This window comes from Octodon degus, unplaced genomic scaffold (genome assembly GCF_000260255.1).
Source record: "Octodon degus isolate 3935 unplaced genomic scaffold, OctDeg1.0 scaffold00131, whole genome shotgun sequence".
Classification (NCBI taxonomy): Eukaryota; Metazoa; Chordata; class Mammalia; order Rodentia; family Octodontidae; genus Octodon; species Octodon degus.
The window spans coordinates 6,982,512-6,994,494 of record NW_004524707.1 but is presented as its reverse complement, the minus strand read 5'-3'; the positions used below and the strand labels follow the sequence as shown (position 1 = coordinate 6,994,494).

Below are 11,983 nucleotides of genomic sequence, written 5' to 3'. Positions count from 1 at the left end.
CAGAGCACCTGCCTGGCAAGCAAAAAGTCCTGAGTTCGATTCCTGGTACCAAAAAATAAAAAAGAAAGTGAGACAGTCTCTGTAAGTCCTGTATCAGTTACAGCTACAGAGGGTAAGCCTGGCTAAAGAAGGCTGTCTTGGGATAGGGCAGCCAGAGAAGAGGAAGGAGGGCCCTAACTCCATGGTGCTGGAAGGGTGGAGCCAAAGCAGCACTCCTCACTCATGGGGAGGAGCCTTAGTGGGGGCTACAGTTGAGGGCACTGGGTTCCTGGGCAAGGGGGGAGCTGAGGAGGGTGTATATAGGTAGACAGGCAGCAGGCCAACCCAGCACGCACTCACAGAGGACACCCACTGCTCCAGGTACCAGATCAAATCTCATCTGCAGAGGTCCCTTGCAGGAATGTCATCAAGCTCACAGGGGCAAGGCCAGCTTTTGCTATTGGCTCCTTCATGGGTCCAACATCTACTTAAAGCCTTCTCTCTTCTCCACAAACCTTGACCACTCCCCCCAGTCTCACCAGGAGACTTCACTTCCTACCCCACAGGAAAAACAGAAGTTATCAGTTTAGAATGACCTCTACTTCCGGCCAACAAACCTGCATCTATCCCTATATGGTCCCCTGTTTGGCTGTCTCACCCTAGGTCGGCTACAGAGGTGACCTCTGAATTATACTAACCTCCTCAGCTGGCCTCACTTAACCTGGACTCCTGCTTCCCTCCCTGCTGCTTCCATACAGAGTCTACTCACTTTTACAGAGTGGCCTTCCCATAAGCCTCTCCTTTCAGCCAACTAAGCCTCAAGCCTCTCCTAAGACTAAAGAAAGCTGCAACATTCTTACTCAGATTTCCCTAAGCCCCACACACTCCTTCCCCTCACAGCCAGATCCTAGGCTCTGCCCAGCTCCTGTCTCTGCTTGCCTCTCTCCCGCCTGACCCTTACCTGCTCCAACTTCTACACTTATCATTCCCAAACTAATCTCCCCAAAGTCCTTAGTGACTTCTGGTCAATCTGACCTCCCCACATCCCATACATGCTTTCAAACAGCTTCCCTAAATCCATCCTAAACTGTCACTGATAATCATTTGTAAGTGAACTTCCACCTATCTTCTGCCCCAGACAGCCCTGTGTCTAGAATCTTCCACTCCCTCCCCACATCAGGGCTTCTGGTGAACAATCACAGGCTTGTAGGTCCCGACCATGGCTGATCTCCCCTCTCCAAGGCTGCTCCAGAGTGCTCTCATTCTCCCCCCACTACCCCGTAAAGACACCTTTCCATTCTGCTACTGTCACCAGGGGACCGGCATCATGCCTGGTGATGCCTCCTCTTCTCCCCTGCTCCCCAGGCACATTCTGCCTGCTACTCTCCAGCTCTGCCCAACCTCACCCACTGGGAAAATAACCTCTTTCATCTGCACCTAGTCAGCCTGCAAGCCTCTGCTGAAGGCCTAGGAGGCATGGCAAGCTTTCCAAGGTGGCCCACATGTATCTGCCCTGTCCCTGCTCAGGCCCTAACAGCATGAGAGCAGAAGAGGAACCTTAAGGATTCTGCCAAGCTTTGCCCACCCATGTGCCATCACCCTCTGGGGCCCAGGGTCTCCCTGACAGTGGGCTCGCAGCACAACCTGGCTGCTCCACACTGTTGGCCTCTATAAGGGAGGACAGAGAGGCCCAAGCAGTAGCCTTGGGACTGTTAACCTCATCCTGGTCTGTCTCCCCACTCAGCCCAGTGAGGTATCTGCTGTGCTCCTGGTGAGCACGCCAGAGCCCCTACTTCTCTCCCCAAATCCATTCGATTTCTCCTGCAAGGTCCTTGTGTTAGCTTCCTGCCAAGCCATATTCTTCCTCAAAGCTGCAACCTGCTCCACCTACAAGTCCTCCTGAGGAATACAGTCCTCCTAGAGCTGGGGCACTGGCTCTGATGCTGCTGCCTGTGGTCCATGCCTGCTTATCCCCACCATGCCCTGCCCACTGCAGCTCCCTGCCATGGCCCCTGAGGTCCACCTGGCCACTGACAAAACAGGATAGTTTAAAAGATACTCTGCTCTGACATCATCATCTAGAAGTTTTTTTGCTTGTCTGTTTTTAACTTAAATTCAAGAGTCTTTAAAAGGATAGCAAGCGTTTTTAGCTGAGAGATCACCTCAATGTCTAATGCTGTTAAATATATGGGAGAAACCTAGCTTTAATTATACCTGTCAGGCACTAGACCTACATATATATTTGCTTGTCTAATCCTTCCAGAAATTTATTATTAGAGACATTACAACATTTGTTCACTAGTGAATCCTACCTCTTTTGGAAGTTGGGCAAACTGCCTTGACCACAGAACTAAAACCAGGTAATAAATTCACACTGGAATGCCTACCCTCAGAGTCTGAAGCTCATGCTATTTTTTACTCTCACATTGATCAGGCCATGAAATAAGGAGGCTGTCAGCAGCAGTGTTGAGACGGGACACAGAGGGATCCGAGGCAAGAAATGAGTGAGTGGGTCACTCAAATCACCCAGGAAGGAGGCTGTGAAGCCCTGATGGGAAATAAACTGGATCAGTTCTGGCTGAGACAGACAAGACACAAGGGTCCTGGGAACAGCAGTGACTCTACTGCAGCTCAGGAAGAAGTGGCTTGGGCCCAGTGCTAGGAGCCTAAAGAACTCCTGAAACATCACAAGTCTAAGAGGCCCAGAATAGACGTATAAGAAAAAGAAACTGAATCAGTCTTTTCTTCTGTGTAGGCACTTAGGGGAGGCCCCCAAACAAGAGTGTGGACTAAGCCTGGGACTGGCAGGTGCTGCAGGACAGGAACCAGGGGACAGCAGGCTGGCCTGTGGGTATGGGTATGGTCTTGTCTCCATTGGTACTTTCAGAGTGGATGAGGAGCCGTGGTCAAGTTGGGAATGCCAGTGGAGATTGTATGGCAGCCTCTAAGGAGATGGAGACAGCTTCTGTCCAGGCTGGCGACAGAGGATTACCAGGCCTTGTGGGACCTCACGGTGGGAGCAGCAGAGCAGGTGCTGCCACCATACCACATGGGAAGAGGGTTCAAGTGCTGGCCCTCCTTCCAGGAGGCTGCAATGAAGGACAGAGGAGCAAGAGTGGGGCTAGGGAGGCACAAAGTGGAGAGCAGGAGTCTGGAGGGGTATGGGGCTAGGGAAAGGGAGGTGAACCAAGGGAACCTTGAGGAGGGGGCTGACTCAGTGGAAGTGGAGAAGGTGCGCTTGGATGGGTTGAAGGCAAGCACCTTTGCCCAGTGGGAAGACAAAGCTGGAGGAGAACCCTGGAGTGCTCTGAACTGGGACAGAGGGAAGCATCACAGCAGCATCCCTGCTGCGCACAGTCCACATCGGTGTCTGCTTTTGCTATTGCACCGTCTTAACCATGCACCACCCCTTGCCTCCAGACATCAATATGCAAAGCAGGTGTGTCACTGTCACTGTCAACAGAAGCTGAGTTTCTCTGTCAGAATTGAGTATTTTCACTTTCATCTCCTTTGTCCTCCACTATGCTTCCTCCTAAGACAGGGCTCAGCGGAGGCCCTATGGGCCAATGCTGCTTTTGCTGCTGCTGCTGCTGCTGCTGCTGCTGCTGCTGCTGCTGCTGCTGCTGCTGTCAGATTCCCGGTGAAAGCTCTTCTCCAAGGAAAGCAACAAATGTGCTGGTCCAGCCCTGGGGACCCTTCTGTCCCAGCACAGAAACCCCACCTGCTACAGCTATGCTGGGATCTGCAGAGAAACCATCACCTGGGCAAAGACAGCTCCTCAGGATGGGGTCTCCCCACCTATCCTTAACTCTAAAAACCCTATGAGAACATCAGGCAGCTTCCTCTGAGTGCCCTGCTTGCTCTCTAATCCCCCTGTTGCCCAGATTCCTTAAATGAAGACAGGGTAGAAAGAGCACAGGAAGTGCAGTCACATGACTGGAGCTTGGGTCCTGCCCATCCCCAGGGGCTGTGGGATCTTTCCTATCATTTTTGAGACCTGTTGTGCAACCAGGCAAAGTGGAGGGAAGGGCACCTGCCACTGGGCAGGGACATGCTCCTGGGGAGGCAGTGAGGGGCCAATCTGATAGGCCCTTATCGAGGTAAACTAATCTATGTGGTGTTATTCTCATTTTGGGATCTAAGTAAGTGTTCAGGCAGCTCAGTATAAGTCCTACACAGCACATATTCTCAGGAGCTCAGAGCCCCAGGGAGACACTCCCAAATGAAGTCAGTGCAATTTACAGACATCTATTTAAGCTGACTCTAGGGCAGGTTCCAGGATACACACGGAAATAAACACAGGTCTTGCTCTGAGCTCACAGGTGGCATCTGTCAGTGTGGCTGGGGCAATCCCAGCACAACTTGCTTGCTGTGGCTGGAACAGACCTTCCAGGCACTATAAGAATCTGAGTTCCTCTGAGGGCTCCTCAGACCAAGAAGGAAGTGAGCAGAGTTGCTGTTTGAGAAACCAGGGTAGTGCAGAGAGCCTCAGCAGAGACCTGCAGCCATAGGCGGTCCTGGTAGAGTTCAGTGGTTACACGCAGGGCTCCCATCATCATGGGGCATGGGGGGGGGAGTCCTGATTTGGTGAGCTTCACAAGTATGTCACTAAAGACTCAGTGAGAACAAAATGACAGGAGCATTAAGAAAGTGAATGAAGGTGCCAGGGAGATGGTTCAGTGGAATAAGCGCTTCCCTGGCAAGTGCAAAAGCCTGAGTTCAATCCCTGGTTCCAATCAAAAAAGAAAAGAAAAAGTGAATGAAACGAAAATAGCTCACAAGGAGTTACGCCTCCCCCAACACTCCAAGTCCTCCCCTGGACTGCTGAGATAATCATAGAAGGTCTGCTTGACTAAATGCCTAGGAACTGACTCAGTCATCTAGTAGCCCACTCCACAAATCATCCCCCTGAGGCCCCAATCGCAGCTGGCACTTCCAAGGTGGACCCTAGCTCTCCCCATCATCCTGGGGCCCCACCTGCCCCACAGACCCCAGAGCCCAGATACCCTGGGAAAGCCACCTTGTCTCTCATCTTCCTTTCTAGACGCTAGCTGGGACAGGAGACCCTACTCGGCCTTTGCCTAGGACCCAGGGAGGGACAGTTCAGGGTCTGAGAGCAAAGACACCCCTAAGATTATAACAAGGGGCAGAACCCGCTGTGGGAGGCTGGCACGTCCTCTGTCCCCTTTCCTTTCACGACCACATTGCCTCCTGCAGCAATTTCTGCCTCCTGCAAAGCGGAGTTAGCAGCAGGAGTGTTTAAAGGATGGGTGTTCACCAAAATTATCTTATCCTAGTCGTCAACCGGCGGGTGGCCTTCCGTGTGTACAGTCACTCTATACACAGGACTGTGGCAGCCCTGGAGTAATTCAATTTCTTCTCGTAACTTTCTTACAAAACTGTCCAGTGCGCACAGCACCGGAGAAAGGCATCACATTCAGGGCGCCTCGGACCTCACGCAGTCCCGCGAAAGAGTAGGGCGGGCCTGGAGTGGCCAAGGGCAGCCGCCGCGGGGAACGGTTCTCGCAGGGTAGCTCCGACTCGGCCAAATATGGAAGCCGGCAGAGACGCCGGGCGGGCTGGTGAGAAGTCGCCCGAGCGGCCCCGCTTCACCCAGATTCCCGAACCTCCTAGACCTGCGGCGCTCGGGCCACGTCCCAGAGTGGGGTGCTCGGGCTCGCGCGTCTTCGAGTCCCCCGTGGGAGCCCGGCTGGCCTCGGACCGGACAAGACGTCTGCGGGTGGCGCTGCCCCGGGTAGCGGGACCCACCAGGCTGCAGTCCGCGCCCCACAGCTGCTCGGCCGCCCGGGCAGTGCGCTGCCGCAGCTCGGTTCTCTCGGCCGCCGGCGTCCGCGCCCAGCTGGCCCCCGCCCCAGCGCTCCAACTCACAGTGCGAGCAGAGGGCGTCCGCGCTGTCCCGGCCTTCTGCGTGGGGCGCCGCCGCCAGGCTGCGGCCGCTCGGCTCCCTTCCTGGAGCGGCCGCGGGAGGGTGGGGCGGAGACACCCGAGGAGGCCTCAGCTGGCCCGGCCGGCGCGCCCCCTACCTGTCCCGAACCCTCAGCCCCTGCCGGTGACACGCAGCTCCGCTTTCTCGCGTGTGCTGGTCTTCAGCCGCCGCCTCCGCCTGGGCCCTTCCTGGCCAGTCTAGTAAGAGCTCAAGGTCCCGCTCCAGTCGCTTTTCAGCTGAGCCCCTCCAGGAGGCGCACACGGACTGGCCCGCCCGCCTGCCTAGCTGCAGCTGCCCTGGAAGCCTTTGAGTTGCAGAGCTTGCCAGCTAAGGAGGGTTCCCCAGGCAACTCACGCGGGCATGGGGCCACTGCTGCTTCCCAGAGAGAGAGAATCACATCTACTGCGGGAGGAACCCTCAGGGGTGCACAGGAACCCAGCAGAACAGGAAGGTAGTTGAGATGACATCATGAGGGAGACAAAGGACAGGGTCACCAAGTGTAGACTCCAAGTGGAGTCCAGTGGAGCAGCTGCTGCTGGCCATTAGCTGCTGTTCACCTGTCTCTGATTGCTCAACAAGTGCCAGAAATCCAGCCTGCAGACATTGCTTCAGAACTCTAGCTCCAGCTCGCCTTCTTCTTGTGGAATTTGAACAACAGGACAGGACAGACCCTCAGTGAGAAGCCTAAGCTCTTCTCTCTTCTCCCATGACTACATCTCCTCTTCTGGTTACCAATTGCCTGCCTCTCCTCTCGTTACCCCCACAGTGTTATGCAAGTCTTTCCATGTTTTAAAAGTTGTGCATCCTAGGGCCGGGGAGATAACTCAGTAGAATAAGCACTTGCCAAACTAATGTTTGCTTAAGCACACATTCAGGAGTGCTCGAGCCCCTCGTACTGTCGTTGGCTAGGATTCATGTAGGAGTCTGAGCTGGGGAAGAGGGGTTTTAGACCAGTTAGTTAGAAGTCAATGCCAGGTTTTCAATTCCTTTTGTTGATCTTGGATTCCTAGGCAGGATATCTGGGAGAACAGAGAGGACAGGCCCTGGGATTCAGCTCATTTGGACATAGGACATACCTCTTTTGTCAACAATGTTAAAGGTGGATGGGAAGGACAGGATGTAAATGTACATACCAGGTACTCTATTCAAGATTTTATGCATACAAATCAAGTTTATCATCAGCCTTGTTTGGTAGATGAGTGAATTTGTATGTTGAACAGTTTGCCCCAAAAGTCAGAAGTCTTAGTCTGATTTGATCCTGGGCAGTCTGTTTCTGGTGCTTCTCCTGGCCACTATACTACCTTGCCCTTTAAAGAATTGTTAGGTGTAGGCTCACACAAAGCAGTCTTTTTTCTTGGTACCAGGTATCTAACTGAGGACCTTGCACTTGCCAGGCAGGTGCTGTACCACTGAGCTACACCCCTAGCCCACAAAGTAGTCTTAAAGTGAACAGACACTTGAAGTTAGTATTCTGAAGACATTTAACATTAAGTTCAACATTACATCTAACATTATACAGAATTCACCTATCAGATTAAATTTACTTGGAAAATAAGAGAAGATTGTATCACACACTAAGTTTTTAAGCAGAAAAAAAGACTTAATCAGGGGCTGGGGAGATGGTTCAGTGTAATAAGTGCTTCCCTGGGAAGCTCAAGGGCCTGAGTTCAATTCCTGGTTCCACAAAAAAAAAAAAAGGACTTAATCATTCTGTCTATTACTTCTTCATACTGCAAGATTGGCCCTGATATCAAAAGGCATGGATTTCAGCTGTGTAGCTTACTGGATAAATTGGGGGTGCAAACAACTGAAGCTCTGGCTATCAAAGATGGAGCTGATGGAGAGGTTGAACACCAACCTCCTGGAATAGCTGGTGGACAGCTTGTCTTCTCTAGGATTTTCTGAGACAAGACTAACTTAGTGAGTGGTTGAATAGACCAGAAGTCATACTTTCCATCACCTAGAGATTGGTGAGATCAGACAAGGAGAAGAATCCTCTTCTCGCTTTGGGTTGCACCTTTGTCTTCCATTACAAGTTATAATGGAAAGTCTTTGCTCGTCACAGAAGCCATGGAAAGTGTGACAGTGCAGCAAAACACTCCCAGCACAAGCAAACCTCAGGGGCCTGTGCCCACAGAGTGCTCGCTTGCTCGCCCAGTAAGTGTTGCACTGAGGCGGCGTGTGAGCCCAGGTCTGTGGGTTTCTGTATGTCACTTCCTGACCTGGTGGTATGCAGCCCCTTTGCTTTCATCAAACAGCCTTTACTCCTACTCCGCCTGTGTGCTGACCATCACAGGAGCCTGGGGGTGGGGGGCTGGGAGGACACCAAGGGACCAGGGAGCTTCTCCCAGTTCAATGTATTTCTAAGACCCTCTTTTCCAACAGAGCCTGTGTGTATGTTTCTAGAAACTGGGATTAAAAACACTCAAGTTTCTTTTGCTTTACCTTGTTTCACATAATTATTAACTACTGTGTGTAGGTTCAGCACAAATGCTGTTGTTTGTTTTTTCAATACTGAGGATTAAACCCTGGACCTTCGCATTGAGCTACATCTCCAACACCTCCTCCCCTTGTTTAACTTTTATTTTGAAATGGGATCTTGTTGAGTTGTTAAATTGCCCAAGCTGAGTAGAACTTGCAGTCCTTCTGTCTTCTCCACCCAGACTGCTGTTATTATAGGATGACACCTGGGTTCACCTTTAAAAAGCAGATTTACACTGTACCTGTGACATACTTCTTGTATTTGTTCCAAGGGTCATCTACTTAAGCCATATATCGATCTTCTTCCCTTCTCTGTTCATGGTTTGTTTGTTTGATAGGTTTTTGGCTAAAGAAATTAGAATTCTATTATTCTAAACTTAGTGCCCACCCAGGCCCACCCCTGGGGCTTGCTGAGATGGCAGTTGAGACTGGGTGTGGTGGTGCATGCCTGTAATCCCAGCTCTTAGGAGGCCATAAACAGGCGGATCACTACGAGTCCGATGTAGTAGTGAGATCCTGAGCAGCCTCAGACCCTTTTCTAAAAATACTAAAAAACCAAAAACAAACAAACAAACAAAAAACCTTAGACCTGATGTCTTCATTACACATATGGAATTTCTTCTTGAGCATGGTGCTTACTCTGTATGGAGATTTTTGAGCAATGTTCTTGTCACCCTGCTTAGTCACAGCCTCTGTGTCATAGAAATCAGAGCAGTAGCATTCAGAAGGGAAGCTAGAAGCCCAAGCAGGGCCCATCCTGGGACAAATGGACGAAGTTCACATGTCTTTTCTATGACTGCACTTCAGTATTCCTGGTCTTGATTCTAGCTTGGTCTAATTGAACAACAGATCAAGCCATCCCTTTGAGTACTGGCTTCATCATGTCTAGCACAGGACCAGCTGTGTGGAGAGCCAATAAGTATGATGGCAGAGGAGAGGAGGAAGGGAAGAGGCATGGGATGGGGGAGAAGAGGAGGAGGGAAGAAATGAAGAGGAAATGTGGCATCCCATGCTGGGCAAAGGTTAGGGCCCCAACCTGCCACAGTCCCACCTGCTGGGTGGCAGCAGAGTACAAGGTCCCTATAGTTTAGGCAGCGACATACAGCAGAGTCTTCTGGTCCTCCTATGACCCCATCCAGGTCCAGGGGTGTCTGGGGAACAAGGCAGGAACTGGCAGGAGAGTTAGGCAACAGGATAGCCAGGGAAGGACAGCTTGGGACTGCACCAGAGTGGACACTGTGAGGGCCAGGGCCTGGCTTGCCCTGGGGAGGTGGCAGTAGGATGCAGGTTATAGATTTCCCAATGTGTGGCTGAGTTGCCAGGCCGATTCCTACCCTGTCCTAGCGGCCCCAAGGAGGCATCTTTCTTGATCAATATAAGGGGGACCCTGCTGACACACACAGGCTTTGGAGCCCACACATGCCAAGAGCGCCCATCCCTTCTGTGGGTCCTCAGCTTCTGCCCTGCTTTGATGTGCTCCCGCCCAGGTGCTCACTTTTACCAAGAACCCTGCTGAGAACTGGTGAAGCTCATGATGTTTGTGGGGACAAATAGTGAGAGGATGAAGAAATAAAGATAAGAGACTAAAGCTGAGGTCAGGTGGAGCCCTCTCTCCAGGTGGGAGGAAAGGAACTGCCCAAGGCCCACAGAACATTTATTTACACACTCAGGAGATTGATGTCATTTTCAGCCTCTGCCTAGCAACTGCAACCTGGAGCAGCCTGTTTGCGTGGCCAAGGAGCTCTCCCTGTTCTCAGGGCCAGCTTTATCTTAGCTCCACAAGTGTGATTGATTTCTAGCTACAGCCACTGGCAGAGCCCAGGGGGATGTGGCGTTGGAGAAGTTGTGGTAAGCCTGGGCTCTTCCTGACTGGCACTCACTGGCACTCACTGGTCCTGTGCCTCAGTTTACCCCCACTGTGGCACAAAGTCAAGATCCCAACTTAGAGTTTTGGGGGCTAAGGGAGGCCATCACTCCTGGTTAAGTGGCTGCAATATGTGACAGTGTAGTTGAAAGACAATTGTCATACTCTGGGAACCTGAATGAGGAGGACTACAAGTTTGTGCTCAGCACAAACAAACAACTCAGTCAAGGGGCATGTCAAGACCTTGACTCAAATAAAAAATTTTAAAAGGGTTGAGGATACAGCACATTGCAAAGGCCATGGTATATTTCCCAGTATTGAAAGAAATCCTTCACATACATACCCACATTATAATGCTAAATTCTCCACCCTACACAGTTGTTTTCCCATCCATCATTTTCAGACACATACAGTATGAAGGAATGCAAGCTGGAATGTGAGCTCAATCCAGCACACTCCAGAATATGCTGCCTTGCCCTGTGATGGCCAGACTTGATATAGAGGAAAGAAACTCCAGATTTGCTAGATATCTGGTATGAGTTTGTGTTCTGTAAAATCAAAGAATGAATTTTAGGAATTCAGAGCAGAATATATTTATTGGAGGGAAAAAAGCTTGAGAGAGAGAGAGAGAGAGAGAGAGAGAGAGAGACCAGACCAGACCAGACCAGATCAGACAGAGTTCACTAAGAAAGACATCTATCTATCAGACAAGTACATGAGAGGTTATAGTAAACAGACATTAACTAAGTGAAAATTTAAACCACAAGAGGCCAGCATTCTATCCCTGTTGAACAGTTAAAGTTGTAGTCTGACCACTCAAAAGGCTGGTGAGGAAGCACGGGATCCAGACCTCTCCTGCCACACTCAGAAAAGAGTTTGATGGTTTATTCAAAAGTTAAACACACACCTACTGGGTGACTCAGCCCTTCTAATCCTGTGTGCACGCCTATGGAGATGTCTACAAGAACATTCACACCAGTTGTTTCCAATAATCAAAAACGACAATGTAGTGAGCATCAACCAGCAGCTGAATGAATGAACAAACTCTAGTAACCAATGCAGAGGATTTCTACTCATCAAAACCTAGGAATAGTTTGTGCATTGATCTCAAAATAATTATGTTTGGTGAAAGAGGCCGGACAGGTCACATTGCGCACACTGAGTTACGCACATTTCTAGAAAATGACAGCACATCTCCATGACAGAAGGCAGGCCAACTTCTGCATGGGAACATGATGGTACAGGATAGGAAAGCTTGGGAGGGAAGACATATGAAGTGGGACAAGGAAATTTGGAGTGACAGATATGTTCGTGTTCTTCACTGGGTTCACAGCTTTATTGGAATATACATACATAAATAAGGTGGCTAAGGCAATGATCCTAAGAATCTCCATCAGGTTTTTGAAAATAGCAGTTAATGGGTAGAATTCTCTCCCTTACCAGCTCTACAAGCTGGTATCTATGAACTAAGCAACTACACTGAGGATAGTAATGTGTAACACTAAAACCATGCTTGAAATACCTATCATCTTGATCTTCTAAATACATCAGAACTTAACAGATTCTACACTGTAGTTATATGCAGGTGATCTTGTGGATATTTTATGTTAATATAACTATGTAAAAAGAAAGCGCAGCAGTGTATTCCAACTAAAATCTACCAAGCACAGTAAGTCTACTCTAACAAGGGGTGTGTGTAAGTTGAATTCTTC

At 50.3% G+C, this 11,983-nt stretch overlaps 1 protein-coding gene across 2 annotated transcripts in view; it reads right to left on the bottom strand.

Moving 5' to 3' along the window:
* Positions 1-6,484, bottom strand: part of Traf5 (TNF receptor associated factor 5) — a 54,634-nt gene extending 48,150 nt beyond the window's left edge. The window contains exon 1 of one of the 2 annotated variants that reach the window (XM_023701198.1): positions 5,869-6,484. The gene's annotated coding sequence lies outside the window, so the exon portion shown is untranslated. The remainder of the gene's footprint in view (positions 1-5,868) is intronic. The other variant, XM_004641169.2, reaches the window with a different exon arrangement.
* Between the last annotated feature and the right edge of the window lie 5,499 nt (positions 6,485-11,983).